Genomic DNA, 27,899 nt, shown 5'->3' on the forward strand with positions numbered 1-27,899 from the left:
CAAAACTAGGCGTTTTCCCCTGACGTTTAGAGCACCGTTTCACATCAAGGCGCCTGATTTCAAACGGGCCAATCAGCGCACTGCATCAGGCTCCACCGCAGATAACGTCTGTACATCTCCACACAAGTTTTGCTTTGGACTACGGCAGCACGCTATCTTCATTTTCGTGGACTTGTTTCTCATTTTTTTTAATTTAACGTCTACCACAGCTCGTCTTCAGTTACTACGGTAAGAAAATAATCCTACTTGGTTTATTTATCGACAGCATTGTGTTGCAGGCAGTGAAGGCGCAAATGATAAATTTACGTTAGCTTTAGCTCGTTTCTAGCATTAGCGTTAGCTACATCAGGCTGAAAAGAGCCTTGCAAAACCAGCAGTGCGCGTTTTGAGACGTGTTTTGGAGACGGGTGTATTAATGGAAACCGTCTAATTAGTATAGCTATATTTGAATGCTTTGTCTAAATGCGGCCTGGATTTTCCCGCCTTGTTTGACATCCGGCTGAAGCTTTAACATAGCTAGCCTCGCAGCTGTGTCATATTGATTATGTATTTTTGCAGCATATGTGGAGAATCGGTTCAGTCCGTGAAAGCTTATGTTTTGCATTGCAGACTGCATCGTAATGACCCCCGGTGTATTTTTAAATGTGTTGAAGTCAGTTGTAAGCAGGTGTTTTCTGGATATGCTGCTTTAAAGTCTCACTTCTACCGCCACCACACTGGTACCGCAACTGTTTCTCAGAATGCTACCTTAATGGGTTTGAATTGCACTGTCTCACTTTGTGAATGCCAATGTGAAGGAACTAAAGCTTTGATTGCTCACTTACAGGAACACATAGAAGAGGGACGGCATGTAACTTGTCCAGTGAGAGGATGCCAAAGTGAGTTCTCTGTAAAATCTACATTTACCTCTCATATGTCTAGAAAACACAAACGTTAGGAAAATGAGATTTGTGGTTTAAACAAAGATACTCAGAGTCCATCTACAAGTGCCACCATACAGGAAGGTGCCAGTGTATCAGATATAGAAGACCCTGGTATGGATGGGTCTAATTTCAGTGACCTGTATCTCAGAAATGTATGTATGTTTTACATTAAACTACAGGGACAGCATCTTCTGCCAGCATCTACCATTCAAACCATTGTTGAAGAAATACAAAATATACATGAATTGGGACAGATGTATACATTGATCAGACTAAGGTCACTTCTAAAAGATATGTCAGTTTCAGATGAAGACATAAAAATCTGTGACACAGTAAAACAATCGGACTTGTTCTCAGCATGTCACACAGGGCCCCTGAGAACTGCTTATTCAAGAGTTCAGTGCTTTAAAGATGTGTTCAAGTATGTTGAACCCAGAAAAGTGTTTTTGGGCAGGGACGAGAACAGGATGGAGAGATTTGCCTATTATGTTCCTCTGCTAAATATTTTGAAGGGTTATGCTGGAATCAAGTTTTTGGCAAGGTCTCATATCAGTGAATCCTAATAATGTTTCAAGACCAGATGTTCTCAGGGACTGTTGTGATGGTAAAGTGTTTGTGTCAAACAAATTTTTTCAGGAAAATCCGCATTGCCTCAAGCTGGTTCTATACCAGGATGCATTTGAAGTAGTGAACCCACTTGGTTCTGCATTTCTAAATTACATTTAGTAATTTGAATAAAATCATGGTTTGTGTATTAAGCTTACAGAGTAGAACACTTAAAAGCACTCTAGTCTAAAAACTGTTACAGAATAAAATTGTATTTTATTATTTTTTGATAGTTAATTTTACAGGGAAAAAATGTTGTTTTCTGGCACAAACTTTATTTTATATGTTATTTTCATGTTAATTCTAGGGAAAAACGTTATTTTTTCTTCAAGTTAAAACATTTTCTTCTACGGTAAAATATTGACCCTAGCACTATTTTTAACCATAAAATCAACAATAACAATACCTTCTTACCGTTAAAGAAGAAAATGTTTCACCCGTAATTTTACGGTAGATTTCTGGCAACCACAGCTGCCAGCGTTTTACTGTAAATCTACAAGTTTTTTTTTTTACAGTGTAGCTTGCCATCACCAGTGTGTGAATGACTGGATGACTGAATGTGTAAAGCGCTTTGGAGTCCGTAGGTACTAGTAAAGCGCTAATACAGGCTATTTACTAAAAAAATAAATATTTGCAAAATTCTGCATAAATATTTATTTACTTATATTTATTTTACCTGGTAAATGTGTGTGGCGGGGTGTGGTCTCCAGTGCCGCTGCATGGGAGTCGCACGCACCTGAGCGGCACCTGCAATCACGCCTCGCCGCCTTGAAGTCTGTGCTCTCTCTGCTGTTGTGTTGTTGGGCTTTGAGCTGAAAAGCTACAGCCGGCTGTATGCGTACAGCAACCGTGTGTGAAAAGTGGGCAATAAAAAGATGCCGAGATGCATGTTCATGGAAACATCGTCGGGTCTGCCGTGATATGTTTACAATGGAACTTCTGCTCCTGAACCTCTGCGCACAGTGAAGTCACTTTCATCTTTACGCAGGACTGTAAGCTGTCATTTGATATACCTTTATTAGTCCCACAAGGGGAAATCTGTGGGGCGTGAGCGGTGTTTGTTTTTAACATAGTTCACGGTGGAGCTGCTGACATAATGTGGATCCGAAGATCCATAATTGGCCTATCTGGGGTTGAAAGTCTCGGTAAATGCACGGCATTTCGGCGAGCATACCGGCTTCCACGAGTGTGACGCTTATTTTGAGCAACAAAAAATAATAAAATATAATTTGATTTTTATATTTCAAAATCACAATAATCTTCCAATTTAGAACTACAAGTTTAAAAAGAACTAACACCAAAAATACACTTCAGCTAAATACTTGTCATTTATTTTCCCAAACCACGCGGAGCCGCAGTATAAGGACTAAAGAGCCGCAGGTTGCCGACCCCTGTGCTAAGCTATGCCGAGCAGTTGGGTTAGCAGCGGTGTGTTTCTGTTGGAAAATAAACGGCTGTGCTCCGTGGCAATTTGGGGAAGCAAGACCAAACAACACCTCTGTCTCCTCCTTGTCTGAGCTCGCCACAATTTACCTAATGACATGTACAAGACCAGATTTGAGTTGGATAGTGATCAAACTGTCACAATCCCTGTCTGAGCCAAAAGAGCATCATTGGACAGCAGCAAAACATGTATTACGTTACCTTAAGGGGACACTAAACAAAGAGCTGTGCTATAAAAGGACAGAAGGAAACCTAAATCTTATAGCATACAGCGATGCAGATTGGGCCACAGATTTGAGTGACAGGAGAAGTACAACGGGTTATTGTTTTGTACTATCCAAAAATGGGCCAGTGATCTGCTGGAAAACCAGGAAGCAAGCTACAGTAGCTTTGTCAACGTGCGAGGCAGAGTACATGGCGATGGCCGCCACAGTACAAGAAAGCTTATACCTCTCACAGCTACTTAATGGCATGGACATTAAAAGGCAATATTCACCACTTACCATTCTTGCAGACAATCAGGGTGCAATTGCATTGTCCAAAAATCCTATAAACCGTCAAAGATGTAAACACATCGATGTCAAGTATCATTTTATTAGGTCTGCTATAACTGAGAAGGAAGTACAAGTTAAATATTGTGCAACAGAAGACATGGTAGTAGACATCATGACTAAGTCTGTAAGTAAAGTGAAAATAGATAAATTTACGCATATTTTGTTTGGAACATAAATGTTAATATGTGAATATCACGTAAATATTAGGGGTGCAACGATATTCGTATCCATATTGAACCGTTCGATACAGTGCTTTCGGTTCGGTACGCATATGTATCGAACAATACAACATTTGTAATTTATTTTATCAACTTTCCTTCTGACGATGCTGTCTGTGTTGAGCGCTCAGTGAATCTGCGTTCGACTACTCCGCCTAGGCTCGACAGTGCAGCCTAGGCGGAGTAGTCGAACGCAGATTCACTGAGCGCTCAACACAGACAGCATCGTCAGAAGGAAGAGCGCAGGGCAAGCTAGCGAGACAAGTTAAGCTCTCCTTGCAACATGGACCTCCCCCACCCTCATTCAGATCTGGCGTTTGGAATTATTTTGGTTTTCATGTGACGTATGACCCTGAAGGTAAGCGAGTCATGCACTAAAGTAAAACAGTATGTTGGATGTGCCATGCAATGCTCAATTACATGGGTGGGAACTAGTGTGTTAGTGCAGTTAGCTCGTTAACGTGTTGGCCGTCTAGCCCCATGCACGGGGCGATCGGCGGTAGCTCGTTAACGGAGATTTGCCGTGTTGTGGCGTTAAGGTCATTTCAACGAGATTAACCTGAAAGCACTAGTGGGAACACAACGAATATGACTGCACATTTACGCCGACATCATCCTAGTGCAAAGAGAAGTGGAAGCAGAAAAAAAACAAGCAAGCATGCTACTAACTTTAGCCGAGTCATTTAGACAGCTGTTAGCACATGATTCTCCTTATATGTTTAATATGCTGCTGAGAATATAGCCCAGAAGAAGCGGATAGTATAGCTTTTATTTTGGAAAGAGACATTTCTCTGTAATAAACTCTCTTTTCCAAAGATGAGTGATTCCTCAATCAGATACAGGGCTCGCAATATCGCTAGCCCGACGTCCCGGGGCTAGCGATCTTTTCAGTCGGGCTACCAAAATCTATCTCTGCCCTGCCCGTCGGGCTATTGTAGGAAGGAAAAATATATGTCAATGCTTTTGCATTCTTTCAGAAATGTAGCTGGGTAATTATGTCATTGGCATCGGTGAGCCACTGTCAATATGTGACATATTGAAATCGCGTTTGAATTTGCGCTTGTTTTTTTGCTTTCACTTTGCAATGACAGCACTGATCTGTGAGTGATGATAATTTGTGCACCAATTCCTCTGACATCGTCTTATTAATTGGTAGCTTACTATGCAAACATGACAAGTGAAATCTCCCGCAGCAAGCTTAAACATGTGAGAGGTTGATCGCGCAGAGAATCGCTGAGCTTATGTGAGTGCGTGTGTAAAAGCAGCAGGATATATATTTGACTACGATGACCTTCACAGACAGATATATATTTTAGTTCTGCTGAGCCAAATAAGACAGGTCAGGGTGAGGAAGTGACAGCCAAAGAAAAGCTTACCACAAAACGGAGAAGTTATGACAAATCGGACTATAAGGCAAAAAGAAAGTGCAGCTTTATGGTTTCATGGACAAAAGAATTTCTGTGGCTGCAATATGACGAGCTAAATAACCAGGGCTGCACATAAGTGGTCCGCAGGTGCGCATTCGCTGTCAAAATAAAAAACACGCACAAGGGTTAGGGTTAAATTTAAAAACTGTACTTTTGAGTTAAAATATATATTTATAATTTTAATAAATGACAAATTAAAAATGCATGAACATTTTTATGTATCGAAAAAATATCGAACCGTGACACCAAAGTATCGAACCGAACCGTGAATTTTGTGTATCGTTGCACCCCTAGTAAATATGTATATCATGTAAATGTGTAATGTACAGTGTTAAGAGCAAGTGGGGGTTTCGAGGAATCAAAATTGTATTGTGGAATAGATGCTTTGATTAAATGTCTTAACTGTAAAAATCTGAAAAAATGTGAATTAGGAAGATTAAAGTTCACCCTCAATTGCTGAAAAGATGGAAAATGTCCGTCAATGTACATATCTTTGAGAGAACAAATCCCTCTTCCCTGACATGTCACAAACGTGATGTCCTCCAGCCCAGGCCTGAAGGCATGATTGTTACATATTGGAGCATCCAAATACATTTTAGGAGCCTTTACTGTGCCCAATAGTTGGTTCCAGACCTTAATTGAATTTTGAATCACAGGATTTCTGCCTTAAAGTGTATTCTTCACTCTTATCGGGCTATTAAGCAGGGCTGGAAGACAAGTCTGTCTACAAGACAGGTGTTCCATCATCAACCATGAAGGTTGTCCTTCCAAATCAGCACCTGGAGTACACCTTCGCCAAAATGAAAAAGTATTTAAGTGTGAAGCCATATAATATAATCTAAAATTTGGGAGTCCAAGGCCACCACAAGTCTTATGTTTAACAAGATGTTTTTTAGAAATTCTAGGAACCTTACCCGACCACACAAAGGAGGATACAATAGATTCCAGCTTTTTAAAATATGACTGGGGAATGCACACTGGGATTGACTGAAAGATGTACAAAAATCTGGGCAAAACTACCATTTTGATGGCATTAATCCGCTCCACCATGGAAATTGGCAATGTGATCCAAAACTCAATATTCTTCTCCAATTGATTAACCTTTCTATCCCAATTGTGCTATAAAAGTTGTGACACCTTACATGTGACTGTGATACCAAGACATTCAAACTTATCCAGCGCTATTCTAAATGGAGTATTATGCAGATAGGCCAAGTTCACTTTTCGTCCAATTTATCTTATACCCTGAGAGAGAGCCAAATTCGTTAATAAGCTGCAATAGTGGACTGATCGAGGTCTTAGGTTTTGATATGAATAAAACTACGTCATCAGCATAAGCAGAGAACTTATGAGGAATACCCTGATGTATAATCGGTAGTATATCAGAACTTAGCTGTATACGAGCTGCTAAAGGTTCTAGGGCCAGGGCAAAAATAAAAGGAGAAATGGGATCTCCCTGTCGCGTGCCCCTGTGCAATCGAAAAGGGTTTGATACATCATTATTAGTCCTTACCGAGGCCATAGGTCCTTTGTACAAAATTCTAATCCAATTGATAAAAGAATCACCAAATCCAAATTTGGATAATACAGTAAACATATACGGCCACTCGACCTGATCAAAAGCTTTTTCAGCATCCAAAGCTATTACCACAGAATCATCTGAACACCTAGCAGGACTATATATGAGATTAAATAATCTATGCAAATTAAAATAAATGTAGCGGTTAGGGATAAACCCTGTTTGATCTGGATGTATAAGTTTAGCAATATGATCTTTAAGGCGGTTTGATAAAACTTTTGTTAATATCTTGGTCTCAACAGAAAGGAGACCAAGGAAGAGACAGACATAGGATCGCGATCTTTTTTAAGAATCAATGAAATTACACCATGATTCAATGAACTTGGCAAAGAGCCAGACCATTTTGAATAGTTAAACATACGCAAAATCAGGGGGGCTAGTAATGAGGAGTAAGCTTTATAAAACTCTGCTCCAAAACCATCTGGCCTAGGGGCCTTATTATTTGACATCTGTTGAATAGCTGTCTTAATCTCATCTAATTTGAAGTCCGCCTCCAAATCTGTTTCTGCCTCATCATCTAATTTTGGGAGATTACACTTTCCTCAATTAATGACTGACTCGCAGAACTCTTAGAGCTATAAAGATTACGATAAAAATCTTCAAAACACTTGTTTATTTCTTGGGGGTTTCTAGTGGTCCGCCCATGCTTGTTATTGAGTGATAGTATTTTTTGTGATGCTTGTGTTTTTCTAAGCAATCTTGCAAGTGACCTATGAGGCTTATCACCCAATTCAAAAAATGTTTGCTTACACTTAGTGATTTGAAGGCAAACTTGTTTGCTGAGCAGAGAATTATACTCACACTTCAATTTAGTAATTTTGCCCAGTAATTCTATTTTGGGAGAGGACTGATAAGTTTGTTCTAGCTGCTGTATATTTGACTCAAGATCCTTCAAAGCCATTTCCTGGGATTTACGTTTAGCTGAAGAGAACGAAATAATGTGGCCTCGAATTACCGCCTTCATACTCTCCCAGAGAATTGCATCGTCAACATCACCTTTATCATTATCATTAATAAAATCTAAAATGTGCTTCTCTAATTTCTTATGAAAGGTCTCATCTTTAAGCAGAGTTGGATCAAAGCGCCAGTTTCTTCTCCGTAAGTTAGCTAAATCTGCAAAATCCAGATCAATGGACACAGGGCTATGGTCAGAAATTAAAATAGGATGGTAGGTAACATCCCTCATAATTGGAATAAGTTTAGAGTCCAGAAGGATATATTCAATACGGGAGTACGACCCATGAACGGAAGAGAAAAAGGAGTAAGCCCTGCCTGTGGGGTAGTCTCCAAGTATCCACCATGTTCATGTTTTTCAACGCACTCTTCACAACATGACTGGATTTAGACTGTTGGGTATGAGCCGATGCACTTCTATCCAAACGGGTGTCCAGTACCAGATTCATATCCCCAGCTATTATAATATTAGAATTTATCACATTTGGCAACAGCTTAAAAGTCTTTTGAAAAAAAACTCAGGGCAATCAAAGTTAGGACCGTATACGTTTACAAAAGTGATGGGTAAGGAGTTCAAGAGACCTGTAAGAATTAGGTACCTTCCCCTGGATCCACAGTAACTGTGCTTTGACAAAAAGGAATATTCTTCCTGAACAAAATTGCAACCCCTCTTGCTTTAGCTCCAAAATTATCACTGTATGCCTGACCCAACCAATTAGCACGGAGCACAGATTGAACTTTGCGCTTAGCATGCGTCTCCTGTAAAAAAAATAGTTTTTTACAGACCTGTTAGTGCTACTTCTTGCCTTCTTTGCCTGTAGTACGGCAGTATAGTTACCTTTAACCACAGAAAACAAAAGCAGAGCACAGCAAACACCGAAGCCCAAGAAAACAGCCCAAACACAGTGCAGCTCAAGGGGCCGACCATGCGGACGGCAACGGCGGCGGGGAAACAGTTCAGGGGGCCGACCGCGTGGAAGGCAATGGCGGCGGCAAAGGAGACGATGGAGCTGTTCAGGGGGCCGGCCGCGTGGAAGGCAGCGGCGGCAGGACAGATCTGGATGCCGGCCGCGTGGAAGACGGCGGCGACTCTAGAGCATCAGGCGTACTGGCCGAGGCTTGGTGGGCACAGGACCAGGCGAGGCAGGACCAGGCGAGGCAGGACCAGGCGAGGCAGGACCAGGCGAGGCAGGACCAGGCGGCAGCTTAGCAGCCGATGCTGCAGACGAGGGTGAAGACTCGGATGAGGCTGGACCAGACGAGGGTGAGGGTGAAGACTCGGATGAGGCTGGACCAGATGAGGATGAGGCAGCCGAAGCGGAAGCTGGACCAGGCGACGGAGTGGGTAGAGACACGGAGGCCGCAGCTGGCGAGGACGGAGACACGGAGGCCCCAGCTGGCAGCGGCATGGATGATACTGCTGCAAACGTGGATGAGGCTGTTGGCAGAGCAGCTGGTGGCTGGACGGGCCCCTCGGACCCTCCAGCGGAGACAGGAGGCTGGACGGGCCCCTCGGACCCTCCAGCGGAAACAGGAGGCTGGACGGGCTCGCCAGAACCCCCAGCGGATGAGGCGGGTGGCGGCGCGGAAGCCGCGGAGTGCTGGATGGACTCATCTGAGCTTCCAGCAGGGGCTGATGTAGAGCCAGAGGGTATTGGGACCCCTGGCTGAATGTTAAGCTGACCAGAAGACTGTACTGCTACCGGGGACTGGGCCAATGGTTCAGGTGCAAGCTGAGCTACTGGACACACGGGGAGCTGAGCTACTGGACAAACGGGGAGCTGAGCTACTAATGGTGGTGAAGTAGATGACTGCATGGGAGACTGAACTGATGGGGAAGCTGATGCCTGAGCTAAGAACTGGGCTAATGACTGAACAAAAGACTGCAATACATGTTGAAGTGGCTGTTGTGGTGATGGCAGTTGTGACAGTGGCTGAACTAAGTCCTCTGAGCCTTCTGAACATGAAGAATATGGCTGGACAGACACCCTTGAGCTTACAGTGGACACAGAAACTGGTGCAGGCATCTGCGAGACACGAGCCGCTCCTACCCGAGGAGTAGGTACGGGTGCAGAGGTAGGCTGTGTACTCGCTGGCCTCACCTCAGGCCGTGGCGCACTCCTGAGCTCTGCTTGAGGCCGTGGCGCACTCCTGACTACGGGCGGATTTTCCGAGTTCCTCGGAAAATCCGCCCGTAGTCAGGAGTGCGCCACGGCCTCAAGCAGAGCTCCTCCTCTAGCTCGGCAAAGGCAGCATCCTGACGCTCACGCAGCTGAGAGCGGTTTGCTGGGTCCATGTAATGGTCGCGTCGTTCTGTCATGTTTCGGCTGTGTGCCGGCAGGAATTGGACCCAAACGCAAACTCACTGGAGACAGGACTGAACTCAAAATGGCAGCTTTTATTGCTGAACACAAAAACTCTACAAAATCTAAACTGGGAAGACTCTAAGAAAACACACAGGGAGCTACAGGTAGAAACACACAGCATGAGGGACAACGCAATACTGACTCAGAGAAACACAGGGTTTAAATACACTGGGAAGTAACGAGGGGAATGAGACACAGAAGGAGGGCACAGCTGGGAGAAATCAGGACTGACGAGACAAGCAAAGCAGGACGCATTCACATAAGACACGGACCATCAAAGTAAAACAGGAAGTATCACACAGAGATGCGAACTTGACACAGTGGAGACCGCAACTAAGAAACACAGAGACATAAACCGTAAGGCAGAGGTCTAAGAACCAAAAATACACAGAGGGAAATACTAAGCTTGGAACACAAGAAACTAGACTAGAGGGAGTAACAAAAGACCAACCATGAGAACATAATGCACAATGCAGAGTGACAAAAAACAAGAAACTCAAACATGCAAAGACACAATTACACAGAACAGAGGGGACACAGAGAGACATGAAGGGCAAGGGATCAAAACTAGAAGCCATAGAATAAATCACACACAAGTACAATAATACAAAAAATCAGGACCGTGACAGGAAGTAATAATAGCAATAATACTGACCTAAGCTGTATGAGCCCACATCAACACGCCCATAAGAACAGCAAAAATAAGACTTATGCAGAAAAAACATATACCCGAGAAAGTAAACCGTTGTGTTAAAAAGCCCTACTCATTTGTAACCACGGCCAGTTTCTGGTCCAGGAATCTTTTAGCTGCCTCCGGCTTATCAAAAATCTGTGTGACCCCGTCCAGCATCACCCGAAATCGAGCCGGATGAATAAAGCGTAGCGTAGATTGGCCGCCCTGCACCGTTTGCGGATTTCTTCAAACTTCTTGCGCTGTGCCAGCACCTCCGTGGTCAGATCCGGAAAGATGAAAACTTTCGCCCTGTCATACTGCAGCAGAGCTTTTTGTGCTGCCAGCATCAGGATATGCTAGCGGGTTTGATAGTAGTGCAGCTTTACAATTAAAGGACGAGGCCGGTCCCCGTCAGCTGGCTCTATCCACCACGACCCTGCCCGTGAAGTTCTCACTCCCCAGGAGCTTAGGAATAAGCTCAGAAGCAAAGTCCAGTGGGTTTCCTTTCTCTGTCCCCTTCGCAACTCCAAGGATCCTGATGTTCTGTCGTCTTGACCGTGACTCGAGGTCATCCAATTTTTTGAGACGTAAATCGTGTCCTTTCTGGAGCGAGTCGCAGAGCGCCTCTAAAACGGCAATCCTCTCGTCATGCCCATTTACAGCTTCCTCAATATCATGTATCCTCCCAGTTACTGTGGAAAGAGTGGCCTCCACAGCGTTCATCGTGGCTGAAATAGCAGATGATTTGCTATCAACCGAAGTCTCCAATCTAGCAATTGCACTCATTATGTCGGCTGACGTCGGGTTAGCTACTTGGGAAGTCACGGGGCTAATTGCACTTGGCTCCGCAGCTAGCACGTGCTCGTTAGCCACACTCGCTGGCTCACCTTCATCTTCTCCGATTTTCTCAGTCTTTTCACGGGCTTTTGAAGCTTTAGGTTTCGTCATTGTTATAAAATATATACAAACGTCAGGAATCAACAGAAAGATGTCAAAAAACAGATGGATATGAGTAAAAAATTATAGGCTAGTGCGGAGCTCTTCCAAGAAACGTCTTACGCCATTGCTTGCTAACCACGCCCCCCCCAATCCACACTTTTAAGCTTAAATTTCAAAACTTACATTTTAACTACTGATTTTATCTACTGTTCTGATCTTACCTACTGTTTTTTTAATCAATTTTAAATCATGCTTTTTATTTGTTTTTGTTTTTTAATGTCTCTGTTAAGCACTTTGAATCACCTTGTTGTTGAATTGTGCTATACAAATAAACTTGCCTTGCCTTGCCTATTGCATTTTTAAAAATGATTTAATATGAAGGCAATAGACAGAATGCTACAGGCATAGCCCTAAAGAATGTAGCCTCATGGGCAGTGTAGTCCGTGCTGCAGCGAGAATGGACTGCCGTACCCATTATGTGAGCATGAGGAGGGAGAAAAAGGAGAGTGGAAAAGTACGACCCCAGTTGTAAGTAAGCTGTTAAGACTCAACTGTACACTTAATATATTAAGTAATCCATAGTATTCAGAATACGTTACTCTCATTGAGTAACGTAAAGGAATACTTTACAAAATACATTTTGGGGCATGTATTCTGTAATCTGTAGTGGAATACATTTTAAAAGTAACCTTCCCAACACTGAATATTTGTGTGATTTTATGTACTGTTACAACTATGGATGCTCGTATTAAACAAGTTTAAGTGTCCAAAAAAAAAAAAAAAAAAAGCCAGGCTTTAAGCTGCTCTAAATGCTCAATTGGTTGCTTAAAAAAGAAAAAAAAAGGGGGAGAAAGAAGTATATATACAAGGACCCTGTATTTGAACTATACAGGGAGTGCAGAATTATTAGGCAAGTTGTATTTTTGAGGAATAATTTTATTATTTAACAACAACCATGTTCTCAATGAACCCAAAAAACTCATTAATATCAAAGCTGAATGTTTTTGGAAGTAGTTTTTAGTTTGTTTTTAGTTTTAGCTATTTTAGGGGGATATCTGTGTGTGCAGGTGACTATTACTGTGCATAATTATTAGGCAACTTAACAAAAAACAAATATATACCCATTTCAATTATTTATTTTTACCAGTGAAACCAATATAACATCTCCACATTCACAAATATACATTTCTGACATTCAAAAACAAAAAAAAAAAACAAATCAGCGACCAATATAGCCACCTTTCTTTGCAAGGACACTCAAAAGCCTGCCATCCATGGATGCTGTCAGTGTTTGGATCTGTTCACCATCAACATTGCGTGCAGCAGCAACCACAGCCTCCCAGACACTGTTCAGAGAGGTGTACTGGCTTAAGAGTTGGGATCGTGGCTTAAGAGTTGGGAGTTCGCCTTGTAATCGGAAGGTTGCCGGTTCGAGCCCCGGCTTGGACAGTCTCGGTCGTTGTGTCCTTGGGCAAGACACTTCACCCGTTGCCTACTGGTGGTGGTCAGAGGGCCCGGTGGCGCCAGTGTCCGGCAGCCTCGCCTCTGTCAGTGCGCCCCAGGGTGGCTGTGGCTACAATGTAGCTTGCCATCACCAGTGTGTGAATGGGTGGGTGACTGGATATGTAAAGCGCTTTGGGGTCCTTAGGGACTAGTAAAGCGCTATATAAATACAGGCCATTTACCATTTACTGTTTTCCCTCCTTGTAAATCTCACATTTGATGATGGACCACAGGTTCTCAATGGGGTTCAGATCAGGTGAACAAGGAGGCCACGTCATTAGTTTTTCTTCTTTTATACCCTTTCTTGCCAGCCACGCTGTGGAGTACTTGGACGTGTGTGATGGAGCATTGTCCTGCATGAAAATCATGTTTTTCTTGAAGGATGCAGACTTCTTCCTGTACCACTGCTTGAAGAAGGTGTCTTCCAGAAACTGGCAGTAGGACTGGGAGTTGAGCTTGACTCCATCCTCAACCCGAAAAGGCCCCACAAGCTCATCTTTGATGATACCAGCCCAAACCAGTACTCCACCTCCACCTTGCTGGCGTCTGAGTCGGACTGGAGCTCTCTGCCCTTTACCAATCCAGCCACGGGCCCATCCATCTGGCCCATCAAGACTCACTCTCATTTCATCAGTCCATAAAACCTTAGAAGAATCAGTCTTGAGATATTTCTTGGCCCAGTCTTGACGTTTCAGCTTGTGTGTCTTGTTCAGTGGTGGTCGTCTTTCAGCCTTTCTTACCTTGGCCATGTCTCTGAGTATTGCACACCTTGTGCTTTTGGGCACTCCAGTGATGTTGCAGCTCTGAAATATGGCCAAACTGGTGGCAAGTGGCATCTTGGCAGCTGCACGCTTGACTTTTCTCAGTTCATGGGCAGTTATTTTGCGCCTTGGTTTTTCCACACACTTCTTGCGACCCTGTTGACTATTTTGAATGAAACGCTTGATTGTTCGATGATCACGCTTCAGAAGCTTTGCAATTTTGAGACTGCTGCATCCCTCTGCAAGATATCTCACTATTTTTGACTTTTCTGAGCCTGTCAAGTCCTTCTTTTGACCCATTTTGCCAAAGGAAAGGACGTTGCCTAATAATTATGCACACCTGATATAGGGTGTTGATGTCATTAGACCACACCCCTTCTCATTACAGAGTTGCACATCACCTAATATGCTTAATTGGTAGTAGGCTTTCGAGCCTATACAGCTTGGAGTAAGACAACATGCATGAAGAGGATTATGTGGACAAAATACTCATTTGCCTAATAATTCTGCACTCCCTGTACAGGCTCATTGGTACAGTTCATTTCAAATGTTTTACCAGTGCCAGCAGGTGGTCAGGGACCAGTTACTATGCCTGCGTAACTGGGGCTTTAGGAAATGATTTCACAGCAGCCGCCAGCTACCTACAACAACCACTCACCAGTCAGGGAATACTCATGTTTCCCCCACAACCAGTGATCACTACATGCTCACTGTAGTTCAGTCATTTAGTTATTTTCAACAAAAAATATCTTTATTCACATTTAGATCTTTGATTTAATTTTCATATCTTTTTATAATTTTTTGATGTTTAGTTCATAAATTAAGAAATGGAGTTGGAAATAAGCATAAAAGCTCCTTGTCTCCAGTTGAAGAATGTGATTAATTAGACTGGGGAATGCATACTGTACATCCCACTTTGTTGAGGCTTTTTGAAGCACAACACAGCTATAAAACAGTTTTACAAAGCTTCTGCCACGAAATTATCCAGATACACAACTGGATAAATAATATAATGCTAAAGATCAAAGAAAAACCTGTCATATGGGGAAAACACCTTCTTATATCCCAGTTAACCTTCACTGAGAATGCATAATAGTAGCAGCTTGGGAAAAATTCACATTGTTTAGCCAAGTTTAGCACTGCTTGGGCAAGCAGGGCAAGGCACCGCCCCTTTGCTGAAAGTAAAATACAACACAATAACAGCAACATCCCCATGTTTTGAGGATAAATAGGATCAAGTATAATGGTGCTGAATGAATATTAAACATGTTTATTGAAATTATACAAAAGACCGGAGGCTCCCAAGAAAGGGAGCCCCTGTGGATTTTACTTCTAGTCTGGCTCTGTTGGTACACCAGCTACATTTTCACCCAAAGCTTTTAAAATTCTTTCTCTTACCTAAATGCACACAAATCCACGCATACACAGCTGTGATTTACATTTCAAAGGCTCTTGTGTTGCAAAACTACCTGACTACATGCTGCACAGCTGGGGACAGCGAAACAGAGACACAAAGAGCAAAGGCTTTATCCACCAGATCAAAAAGGAAGACACAGCATCCAACAAAGCTTAAGGCCCCAGTGGTAACGGTAGCAACACTGCTGCCTGCTCAGAGTCTGACAACTGGAACAAATACCTCTGGACATCTGAGATATCTTTTCGACCTCTTGATTGGCCATTTTTATGCTGTTATATTTTTCTTATGTCCTATCATCTTTTTTTCTTGTTGACATAACTTAATCATCCGTAGATCTATTAATTTTATAAACCTGTGAAGCGTGAAATGACTAATGTAAAGCTAAAAAACCCTTCAATTCTGTCATCAATGTTGTGAATACATTCTGTCACCTCCCAGACTGCAGATGCTTTGATGTGCCCAAATTTGTTAAAGTCTGTCACACAGTATGACTTATAATCAACATTCAAGATTATAGCATTTCACTGGGTGTAAACATTTAAAGACCTCATAACACTGACACCAAGAATGAGTTTCATCCCATTTTCTAAACCCAAATTTGAACCATGTGGTAAGATGCAGAATGTTTGGAGGAAAATATAACCTCATATTTTGTTTTCCTTGTTTCCTTGTGCTACAGTTGCCGCTCCTATTCTAATGAGGACACACAAGAGCTTTCTTTGACTTTTTAAGTATTAACATAAAACCAACAGCAAAGTTAAAAACAAGCCTAAAGAGCACTTCACAGAGTCACAGAGATTCTTCTATAGAAATAGGTGGGGGTAACAATGGAAGCTACAATTCTACCAGCCTGACTACTCATCGTTGTCTTAGGCCTGTTGAAGATCAGGCCCTGGCTCCTAGGTTGAGTCAGCATATACTGTTTTTTTATTGTCACTCAGTATTAGCATATTGTCTGCACACAGGTTTGCAAAGAGGAGTGAAAGAAGTCCACTGTGAATGACCATCTTTGAACAGAGGCGGTGGTTTACGACACCAACTGTCTGCCATCTATAATCCAGTTTTGAGATCCCTTCCCAGATGCTTTAACGCCCACTCACATCCTTGGCCATCTGACCTCAGGAAATCACATGATAGGGTGGGGATAGGTGTCACAATGGGTTCACCCAAAACCTTGGCTGATGGTGACCTACACCAGTTTTCACACCTTGGCTTGTGTGATTAGGATCAATAGGGGGTCCATGACCTTCTTGGGGACACTCCCATAGGGCTTAAAAATTTGGGACTCTCCACCATTTGCTCTTAGAACTGAAGAAGTTTCTTGGATGAGAGGGGAAACTTCTTCAAGGAAACTTAAGGAAGTCCAGACGCTTTTCTTTCCGAGCTCCTTAGACTATTCTCCAAAAGTTGATTCTGTTAATCTGGATGTAGCATGTTCAGTCCTGATGAACAGAATCAACTTTTGGAGATTTACTTACCTGGATGATTGAGAATGCATCAAGACTCCTTAGACTATGATGACCTGGATGACTGTGAACCTTCACAGACATAGTGTTATTATCACAAGGCCTATTTGTAAATGTGTTTATATGACTCTGAATCTTGAAGTTTATGTTGATCTTGAAGTAAATTTTTCACTGAACTCCAAAGGAACATTTTCACAAGTCTTTATTTTTGCATGACATTGTGAATTTTGGTGTTCTGATAAAAGCAAACAATGAAAACTTTGTGTGTGAATTGAAATTTGGATGACTGTGAAACATAGATGTTGTGAATCTGTGAAATCTCCTCAAACTATCCAATCAAACTTTGGTATAAATGTCAAATTTTCATTTTCCTTTTTTTGTTTTGACCATTGGCAGAAGCATTTCAAGGGCTTTTTTTAAATGAGGTCGCACAGATCAAAAAACAAGTCAAGAAAAATAAAACCCCATCAATAATAAAAAATATAAACAACTTGAAATTTGGTTTTAATGTGGATTCTGCGCTGTGGACAAACTTCATAAAAACTAATTATGAGACACTCATATGGCTCATATGAGTCATTTTGAAGGCAAAAACCCAACCAAAAAGCTATTGGGCCAACAAACTGATCCAGTTTCGTCAGTAAAACGGTTTTATTTTACCGAGTGCAGGAACCAAAGAACAATGTCTCACATCATCTTTTACTTCAAGTTCACCTTTTCAAAGTTAAGGCATTTGGAAATGGTAAGCAGTGAACCAAAGCAGAGCTCAAATTTGGGCTGAAACTGCGCTATTATGATGGGTTTAATTAAAGTCTCTCCACATTGCCATCACACTTTCAGAATGGCGCACTCAGTATATGTTCTCTATCTGAAACCGTTATGTATTAAATGACAACTTTCATTGTCTCTTGTCATTCAAATCAGTTTACTAAATTATAATCCACATCGTTTGGGTTAATAACAGCTTACCCCACTGTGATGACAAAGCCACTGGAGGAAAGTCTGAAATGACACCAAGAGGCTGGATCCTCTAACACTGGCCATAATTTAGTTTCAATTTTCTGAGCAAAAAGATAGTGGAGAAAATCAAAGAGTGGAAGGGGAAGAGCCAATGCCTGATTGCAGTCATGAAATATGCCTTAAATGCTTTTGTTAATCTCCCAGCAGAGAGCAAGAAAGGACATTGTTCTCATCTGGTGCCAGAGTTAGAGACATAATGGGAGAGGGTGAAAGAAAGAAATAGATATCACACAGAGAAAGGCCATCTTTAGTTAAATACAGGCTAAAAGAGTATAATTCTTTCAGCTGTGACTCTAATATATCAAATAAAGAGATGATTAATTACCAGTCATATCTGAAATGATTGAAAACTAGCACTCTTGAGAGTATGATGTCAGACTGAGCACACAGTGTCACATATTCAGAAACAGTACTATGACAAAACGCTGAAGCTTGAAAGTTCTTTAGATTTCTTCCAAATCATTTAAAGATACGGTTTTACATTGTGGGCTTTCTTAATTAGATGTGAAGATTGTCCCTGGCATATACATATGTACCTAGCATTCAGCTAGCCTTGCTTAGCTTTAAGTATGGGAAACAGGGCAGCAGCCAGCAAAGCTCTATCGAAATGTAACTAAATCTCTCTACGATATGACAATAACCCATTTCAGGTGCTTGTTTTCCAGGACTCCTTGTTGTCTGTCTCTGTTTTTAAATATTTGTATTTGCTAGTTTCCTGCTTTCCTATTGTATTTTTGTATATAGTCACCAACATGTTTCATATTTGAGAAGGTAGGACTAGAAAACTTGAATCACTTTGGTGGATCATGGAAACCAGTTTTGGCAACCAGGTGTGGACTGCCAAGTTCTGTTTGACCGCAACAAAACACACAAAAATACATACCGTACCTCTACAGACCCAAGTGCAGGTAGTGTGAATAGATGACGGTGGTCTCTGGGCTCCATGAGCTGGCCCCCAGACGTGGCCAAAGTTTTTTGACTCCTTTTTCTTTTATGGTTGCTCCAATGTTGTTCTTTTGGGGGCAGAATTGACCATCTTCAGATGAAGCAGTTGACTATCAATCTGTCAGCTTGCTAAACTATCAGCTTAGCAATCAGTATGTTTGAATTCTAAAAGTTAGTCTAAATGTATTCTGTTGTTTGTACACCACCATTTTTGTGACAGTTTACAAAGCATTTATCCTAAAACTTGGCAAAAAGCACTGTGATGAACCACCTATCTAAAGAAAGTTAGAAGTCCTAGTAACTTTTTCTGCATAAACTGAAAGACTGCCTGGAGTGTACATCTACAACCTGTGGTATGCGCTGAATAATAGCTGACTCCAATGCATTCATAATTTCCTGTAAATGGGTTTAAGCATTCAAACTCACCACTAGTGTCTGTTAATGGCCCTGAGCAAATGCACATAAAAGTGACTTTACTAAGCTGACGGATATGCTGACTGCAGTGCTCTTGTTGACTTTGAGTGACAAGGCTTTAACATGACACTTGAAGAGATGGAAAATCTGTTCTCACTGAAGATTAACAGAACATGACAATGACCTCATTAATGTTAAGTGGCTCTACAAAAAGAAAAAGCTTCTCAGTCTCGATTTATGAGTCATCATCTGTGTTAGTGGTAAATGTGAAAGAGTTTGTGTGCTTTCATCGGTGTTTTGAACAAACCATCATTTCTGTCACCTGTCTGTAAGTAAAGGAAGTACTTTATCATTTACCTTCTTGCTATTCCACATCTGCTTATCTGCAACTAGGTCAATCTTATAAACTTTGTTCTTGGTGTTCTTTACTTTTCTTACATTGCATTTTCTGCTTCATAGCACCCTATATGCATTTTCTGGTCTGAATCTGTTGCAGTTATTTACATTTTGCACAATGTCCCAACTTTTTTAGAGTAGGGCTTGTATGTATCCTGGTGGCAATCCTGTGTTCTGTGCTCTTTGATCCTGTGGGTCATGATCTCTGGTGACTCAGTGTTGACAGTGTATGTGGAAGGATTGTCGGAGGCATGATGAATTAGCACAAAGATATGCAATGCCATCACATGAGAGAGGAGTTGTCACCCTCTACCCATATGAGAGAGGAGATTAGATGAGTTGAGGGAGTGGCAACACCCCTAGCTGGAGCAAGAGAGAAAACTGAAGTGACACCAAAGAAAAATGTCTCCCCACAGCCAGAGGAAGAGAGAAGGGAGTCAAAGAGAGTAGCTAAGAGACAGCAAAAGGCAGAGGGGAAGTTGCCCACAGCTAGGGGGGGAAGCGGAGCTTTGAGAAGGCAGCATAAGGTCAGAGTGACTTCATCAATCACAGCAGTGACAGTTCAGCTAGGAATTTGGGGCACCCTCTGATCACTTCTGTTACAGCACTGCATTGTTTTGCTCTTGTGTAGCACCACAGGCAGTTCCTGTGTTCAGGCTGGTGATCAGTCAAGCTGCTTTTGCACAGCAGAGCTTCTGTTTTAGAGTTGCCAATGAGTATTGCAGGTAAAATGGATTTATCATTTCATAAAATAATTAAGTAATATGTCCCAAGAAATGTGTAATACAATGCTTTTTGTGAGTGGTCTCTACTGATGGTTCATCTCTTTGTCTGTTTGAGAAATGTCTAATTCTTTAATAAGAATCGTTATTTAATCCCAGACATCCTTGTTGACTTGATTTTTTTAGCCTTGTAGTTCCAGCTCCCTTTACTCTCATATGAGGGCTGTTGATTTGTGTAAAAATTCTGGCGAGCATTTAAATTTCCCTTAAATGTATTATGGTATTGCAAAAGTTGTCCCATGTGAATATGATTCCTACAAGAATAAAAAATATTGATTAGTGACTGATAAGTGGGCACTTTGAAACACAGTAACCTTTTGAGAGATTTATATTTCTTCAGTTGAGCACTGTCAGATCATGAAGGCAAACTGACAGCTTCCCTGAAAGGTTTTCACACAGTCTTTGTTCTTAGAGAAAACACCTTGTTAATCACTTATTGTACAGATTCATAAAGTTCTTATACTCTTGAAACATACAAACGTAAATGCCAAGTGGAGGTTGGTTTTAGGCGTACATTTAATAACTGTGACATTTTCAAATCCACACATCCCCAGGCAGTCTGGTTTAACAGCTTGGAGTGCAAGTGCTAAAAGCTGCCTCACCTGAGATTGCCTTTGTCTTGTAGAGCTAAAAGCCAAAAGGACCTGAGGAGACTTTTCACATTGGTATATTAAAAGCGCTTGGGCTGGTTGTGAATGTTAAATCAATGCCAAAACCAGGTGAGATGCGACCCCTTCCTTATGGTCTTTGTCAGGAAAGTTCTAAAATTCAATGATAACTTTTTTTGAGGGGTTGATAATAAAGAGACATTGCAGTCATATGCTTTCTGTTTATCCATGCTATTGCTATTATTATTAATTATCTGTAGGTGGCGTCGAGCATGTGATCTCCTTGACTTGACTCGCTGTAAATTCTCGCTGGCTGATAGATGAGTGCACAACACTTGGGCTCTCACACACACCTAAAAGCAATCTGTTCATCCTTTAAACCTCTCCCTCTCTCTCTCTCCACCTCTTTGTTTATATCACAGTCTCTGTCTCTCAGTGTCTTCCCTCTCCCTCCTCCCTTGCTGTCATTGTGCTTCTTTCTCAATTTTCGTCTGCCTTTCTTGACCTCAGGGTGACTCTTACTTTGACTGAGAATCATTTTCATTCATCTTCCCCCCAAAGCCAGCAGCAGGAGTGTACTTGGTTAGGGGTCGTTGAAAGAAAAGTGTTAAAATATCAGATTCTTAACTTTCATTGGTCAGATTAAGTTTGACATCTTGATTTACTGGCGTAGAATTAAGTTAAGTAAAAACATAGCAACCCTGTTTCCAGTTTCCATTTTTGCCACCATGACCTTGTGAGTCCTGAAAAGGACCTACTGCTTTTAGTCTCCTGAATATTGTATTAGACATAAAGAGTGCTAAGAAAAAGCTAGAGAGACACAGGAAGCCAAAGAACAGCACATTTCTTTATGTGTAGCACATCTTCAAGCTCAATTTTTAAAACCTTACAAGTATTTAAAACCTTGCTGGTATTTATTTTTGTCTTTGTTTAAACACAAAACTGTAGCAGTGCTATATTTTTTTTAATAACCATTCCAGTCAGAACATGGTTAAATATCTTTATATATGAACTATAGCTAACAAACTACTAACCTCTAACTATGCTAAATCTCATACGTTGTCATTTACATGCCTGACTTTAACACTGATTAATTAATTCATGCTTAAATAATTTGGATTATCTGGGCTGATTTTATTCTCTCATGGTGCCTTAAAGTTTCTTTCCTTTTGAGAAGTGAAAGAGGATTTGGACCTGGATATGATGTAAGACACAAAAAGCGTAGTGTGTTGTAAAGTAAACCTCTGAGAGCTAAACAATATTTTCTGCATCTCTTACTTGACACTAAGTGTACCACCTCCCACTTCAGGTCACCAAACCACAGATAATTGTTTGTTTTTCCTTTCTTTCTGCTCTCACCTCTGGGCACCTGCTCTGAGGTGAGGAGGCTGCTCCTTTCACCCCAGAGACAGAAGTCTGCTCTGCACGTTCACCTCTTCAAACTCTCCACTGTGTGCTCAGTAGTGAACACACTCAAACATCTAATTGTAGCAAAGTGAGAGCCTGCTGATGATTCCTGGTTACCAGAGTCAACACCACTAACCAAATGAATAGTTTTCAGTTAGGATTAGTAGCTACTTCAACAAGAGCAATGCAGCAAGTTTGCACATGGAAGATAGTGTGAAAGGGTTTTTTGGTTCAAATGGTTTTAACCTGGTACAAATATTTGACACAATCATAGTGTTAAATTTTAAGTTTAACATCAAGATACATGGATTGAAGGTTCAACATTCCCTCCTGAGCCATGGTCTTTGGCTCTGACTCAGAAGATTAGGAACACAACAAAGAGAGAGAGACAGATTCTTACAGGCACACATCAGACAGGTGCACACATTCATTCTGTTTTTAATGCACAGATACTCCTTCGCATATCTTTAAATAACTTTTTTTTTTACTATTTTAATTATCAAATTATTATTATATTGCTGTTGTCATTAGTTTCATTTGAGAAATTATTATAAAATATTTGAAATGTAGACCAAGTTAACTGATTTTTCTATTTCTTCTTCTGTATGGTGACTTTCCTGACTTTATTCATTGGTAAAAAATACAATATAGCTATAAAAAAGTTCTTTATCACAATTTCAGCTACATTACGTTCAATATATATATTCTTCCACATTGTCATTTCAATGTAAATATAACTTGGATGATTATGTTAGTCATTATTGTTATCTGAAATCTTAAATGTATGGGGATTCTAAGCCAAGTTAGAAAGTGTTCAGTTCCTGCCTGATTACCCTATTGCACATTATATCGTACTTTTGAAAAGGCTCTTTTAAAGTCAGAATAGGTTTGAAAGATTGATGATAACCATAAGCATCATAAAATGTTAGGACACATTGCTTAAGCTATGAATAAGCTAATGAATGACTGAATGGATGGACATATTTGTTGGTATTCAACAATTTGACTTAAGCCACAGAGGTGGACTTAAAAATATCGACAATATCTACTTCATGTCATGAAGCAATAGAAAAAAAAATCTAGACCCAGGACCCGAGAGATGAGATGAGATGAGAAAGCCTTTATTTATCAGTTGCAGGTCTTTTGCCCACAACCGAGATGACAGACCTTGCCGACCGTACATACAATACACAAACATCACATTGGGGAGACAGGTCAGGCTAGGTAGTGAGGAAAAACGACACATGTTTCTTTTCCAGCTATTTATTTATGAGTGACTTATGTATGTATGTATATATATATGTATATATTGTACTATTCTTAGTTAGCATATTGTCTGTCTTGTCTTAATGTTGGTTTATAATGGAGCACTGTAACAAAAAATAATTTCCCCGAGGGATCAATAAAGTATTCTGATTCTGATTCTGAAAAAACATCGAAATGTGTGACACAAAAGGATAATACAGGAATGCACAGATATCAACACACCATAGCACAATAAACAAAGACAAGCAACATGGGAAAGAGTTCCATTGTGTACATCTGATCTGGGACCGCTGCAATCTTTCGACTGCGGCTCCAACTGACCCGATGTCCACATCAGAGGGGAGGTAAGCGTTGGAGGTGGCGTTGGATCCAGGGTAGGGAGGGTGATGCGTCAGTGAGTGCTTATCAGTATCAGTATATGTATGTGTGTGCGTGTCCATAGTTCAGCTGAGACAGTGTCCTTTGCCCTGCCAGGCTAAGTAAACAGTCTTCCAGCCAACCCAGGTGGCCTTGCATGGAATGGGAAGGAACAGACTAAACACAGTCGTTATCAGGGTGTTGTTCAGCTCCGGCCTTGCAGATGGCGCCAAAGGGGTATGCCGGCCCTTCAGTTAATCCGGCCACTTTTCTATCAAGCCTCATCACAAAAGGTCTCAGTGGAAGTGTGGCTGCCAAGAAACCATTCATAGGAAAAGTAAACAGGCAGAAAAGACTGAGATATACCAAACTTCATAGGAACTGGACTGAAAATCAGTGGTAACAGGCCTCATGGAGTGGTGAATGCAATGATCTGAGGAGCAGCTTGAGCGAGGAGTTAATTCAATTCAATTCAATTCAATTTTATTTATATAGCGCCAAATCACAACAAAAGTCGCCTCAAGGCGACTTTTAAGTGAGGCTTGGTTCAAGAAGTAAGCACTGTGAACAGTGCCCAGGCAGGTGCAGTTAAAATCTTGACTTTTAGCTTTAATTCAATGGGTCGAACAAAAAGATTGCATAAAAATGTGAGGAACATTTTTAACACAGTCCCTTCATTTCAGTGTCTCAAAAGCAATTGGACAAATTAAATAACTGAAAATAAAATGTTCATTTCTAATACTTTGTTGAAAACTCTTTGATGATGCCCATGAGTTCAAGATCTAAGGCTGTCATTGCCAGCAGATGTTGGGTTTTCTCCTTTTTAATTCTCTGCCAGGCCTTTACTGCAGCAGCTTTCAGATGCTGTTTGTTTGTGGCCTTTCTGTCCGAAGTTTAGTCTTCAACAAATGAAGTGCATACTCAACTGGGTTAAGATCAGGTGACTGACTTGGCTCCACTTCATTGCTTTAATGAACTCCTGGGTTAGGCATTAGGCTGGATTTGAGCAGACAGTATATCTCTGAACACCTCAAATTCCTGCTTCTGTCCTGTGTCACATCAAAACAGTAGTGTCCCAGTGCTGCTGGGAGACATGCACACCCAAGCCAATACTGCCTCTGCCACCTTTTACAGATGATGTGGTATGGTTTGGATCATGAGCTGTTCCACGCCTTGTCCATACTTGTTTCTTGCCATCATCCTGGTAGGGGTTGATCTTGGTTTCATCAGTCCAATGAATGTGTTTTGTGTTTTTAGAAGTTTTTCAGTAAGCAATCTAGCCTTTCTATTCTTGAGGCTTATGAGTTGCTTGTACCTTGCAGTGAACCCTTTGTATTCACTTTCATGCAGTTTTCTTTGTGTGGTAGACATGGATACTGATATGCCTACCTCCTGAAGAGTATTGTTCACTTGGTTGGCTGTTGTGAAGGGGCTTCACTTCACCATGGAAATAATTCTGTAATCATCCACCACTGTTGTGTTTCGTTGACGTTCAGGTATCTTTTCATTGATGGGTTACTGGTCACTGCTTTCTTTCTCAGGATGTACCAAACTTTTGATTTTGCAAATCCTAATACTGAAGCAATTCCTCGGGTGGGTTTTTCTGTTTTCGCAGCTTAAGGATGGTTTGATTCACCTGGAAAGCTCCTTTTACTGCATGTTGTCTGTTCACAGCAAAATCTTTCAAATACAAGCACCCCACATCTAATCAACTCCAGGCCTTTTATCTGCTTAATTGACAATGACTTCATGAAGAAATTGCCCAACACCTGCGCATGAAACAGCTTTTGAGTCCAATTACTTTTGGTCCCTTCAAAAAGAAGCTGAAACTCAGAAATCCTTCATCCAATTTGAATGTGGATAAAGGTTCAAGGTTCAAGGTTCTTTATTTGTCACATGCATAGTTATACAAGTATAACACACAGTGAAATGTAGCCTGACACGCTCCTCGACATGTGCAAAAATTGGGGGGGTGTAGAGGAAGAACATTATATATATCTACATATAGTATATACACTGGGTGAATGTGCAGTAGTAGCAGCAAGCAGGTGAATGAAAGCTGAGAGTCTACACATTATGTCCAGTATTATATAACTATAAATGGAATATGTTTCAGTAGTCAGATAAAACAAACAAAACTTATGTAATTGTACAAATATACATTGACTTAACAGTTCTGAGAAATAATGACAAGCAGGTTCAGGACAAGCAAATGTAAGTACTGTTGGAGACTAAGAACAGAAGACTTCTTACCTTCAGATTAAAATAGTGGTGGTGAGGCTGTCCACACACCTTCATTTAGACCCTTGTGGTTTTATTAAGGGCTTTAATTGGAAGTTCTCTGAAAAGGTCAGCAGTGACTGCAACAAAGAGGTCAGCCATCTTAAACCACAATCCAAAGTAAAACACAGCAAGTCTACAGCAAGTTGAAACATTTCTGTAGTTCAAATTGAAGACACTTTGATTTAAGCCCTGCACACTGAAAAAAAGGCGATGTTGGATCTACTTGATTCAATAGTAGACATTGGTTGCTCACAAATGTCTTGCTTTGGCAGAAACTTAAACAAATGAGTTAAATCAACACAACTTATTCATATTCAATAAAACTTTACATTTTGTGTTCAGAAAACGCAATTGAAACATGTTTAGATGAAGTAAATTGAGCTCTTGGAATATTTTAATCCTTCACAATTTTGTCATTTTATTTCAACACTATTCAATAACTTTTGTCCCAGTACAACTTGGTCACTTAAATACTACATGTTGTCTTCATGTCAACGTTTTGTGTTTATTATGATTATTTTCCTCTGTTCTAGTTATTCTGATTTTGGTATAGGGCTTTGGAGCGTGATGTCACGGGGGTGGGCATGGAAAGGATTTTGGCCTGATCTGCCATTTTGGGGGTCTAGCACAAGTGAAAAGGGAGCGAAGGCACACACAACAGCCATGGTTCGTATTTGCTGTGTGGTCGGCTGCAATGTTCAATCACACGACCGGCAAGAGAATAAGCTTGAAAATGGTTTATCTTTTCATTCTTTCCCAACCTGGAAGCAACATGAGGCAGCTCGTGTATCGGATGTTACCAAACGAAGGTGTCTAGCCTGGATAGCAGCTGTGAGACGAGCTGACGTGCAGTTCTCTTCAATCTCCAGATATCTGTTGGTGCTCCAGACATTTTCATTCCGGTAAGTTCTAAATATGTTCATATCACTATTTATAGCCTATTAGTTTTATTTTCTGTGCGCTCTGAGCTCATAGCAAATTAGAACAAACATCCTACTGAGTGATTTTACAGAACTACCTTCTATTTATAGACTTGCTAATTATTTGGCATTATTGCAGTAAACCAGCCGATGAAATGGATGAAACATCGTGACTGGGTTCCAGCGCTACACAAGGGACCTGCTTCAAACATACCACCATGCCAATCAGATTACTTCTTCCATGTGAGGGTGAAGAGGTAACCCTCCTGGATAAGATGGTGAAGGTTTGCTGCGTTTTGGTGAACAGTGTGATAATAAAACCTGGGAAAAATGAAACCTGCTCCTGTTAAATATTCTTAAGTCTTGTGCTGTTAAAATTGCTGTATTTTTTCAAAATATACAGTAAATAAAGTAATGTTAGTAGTGGGTGATATAATGTAAACACTCATGATTTTGTGTAAACATTTTGTCATTTGTAAACTATAAATGACATGGATTCTACATTGTAACTGATGTGATTGTTCTATAAGGTGGTTTTAATAATAAAAAAAAAAGAGGCAAAAATTAGTTTGCTTCTTTATCCAACTTTTGAACAGTGGTACTCAGTCAGTACATATTCAGTAAATGCAAATTATTTACTAGAGATGACACGATACCACTTTTTTATGTCCG

The 27,899-nt window shown here is 41.0% G+C and overlaps 1 protein-coding gene and 1 long non-coding RNA gene across 3 annotated transcripts in view; one reads left to right on the forward strand and one right to left on the reverse strand.

Annotated features, from left to right (window-relative positions):
- The window catches only part of LOC309717327 (uncharacterized protein), a 101,189-nt gene that overhangs the window by 70,467 nt on the left and 2,823 nt on the right, over positions 1-27,899 (reverse strand). The window lies entirely within an intron of this gene.
- LOC309717586 lies at positions 76-27,899 on the forward strand. 2 transcript variants are annotated; one of them, XR_014279744.1, is made up of 4 exons: positions 76-228; positions 827-878; positions 27,076-27,209; positions 27,367-27,899. It is a non-coding gene; the product is annotated as an uncharacterized lncRNA (long non-coding RNA). The 2 variants fall into 2 exon arrangements; XR_014279745.1 differs by lacking the exons at positions 27,076-27,209; positions 27,367-27,899 and adding an exon at positions 1,560-1,984.

This window comes from Aulonocara stuartgranti (assembly GCF_965226115.1).
Source record: "Aulonocara stuartgranti genome assembly, chromosome: 2".
NCBI lineage: Eukaryota > Metazoa > Chordata > Actinopteri > Cichliformes > Cichlidae > Aulonocara > Aulonocara stuartgranti.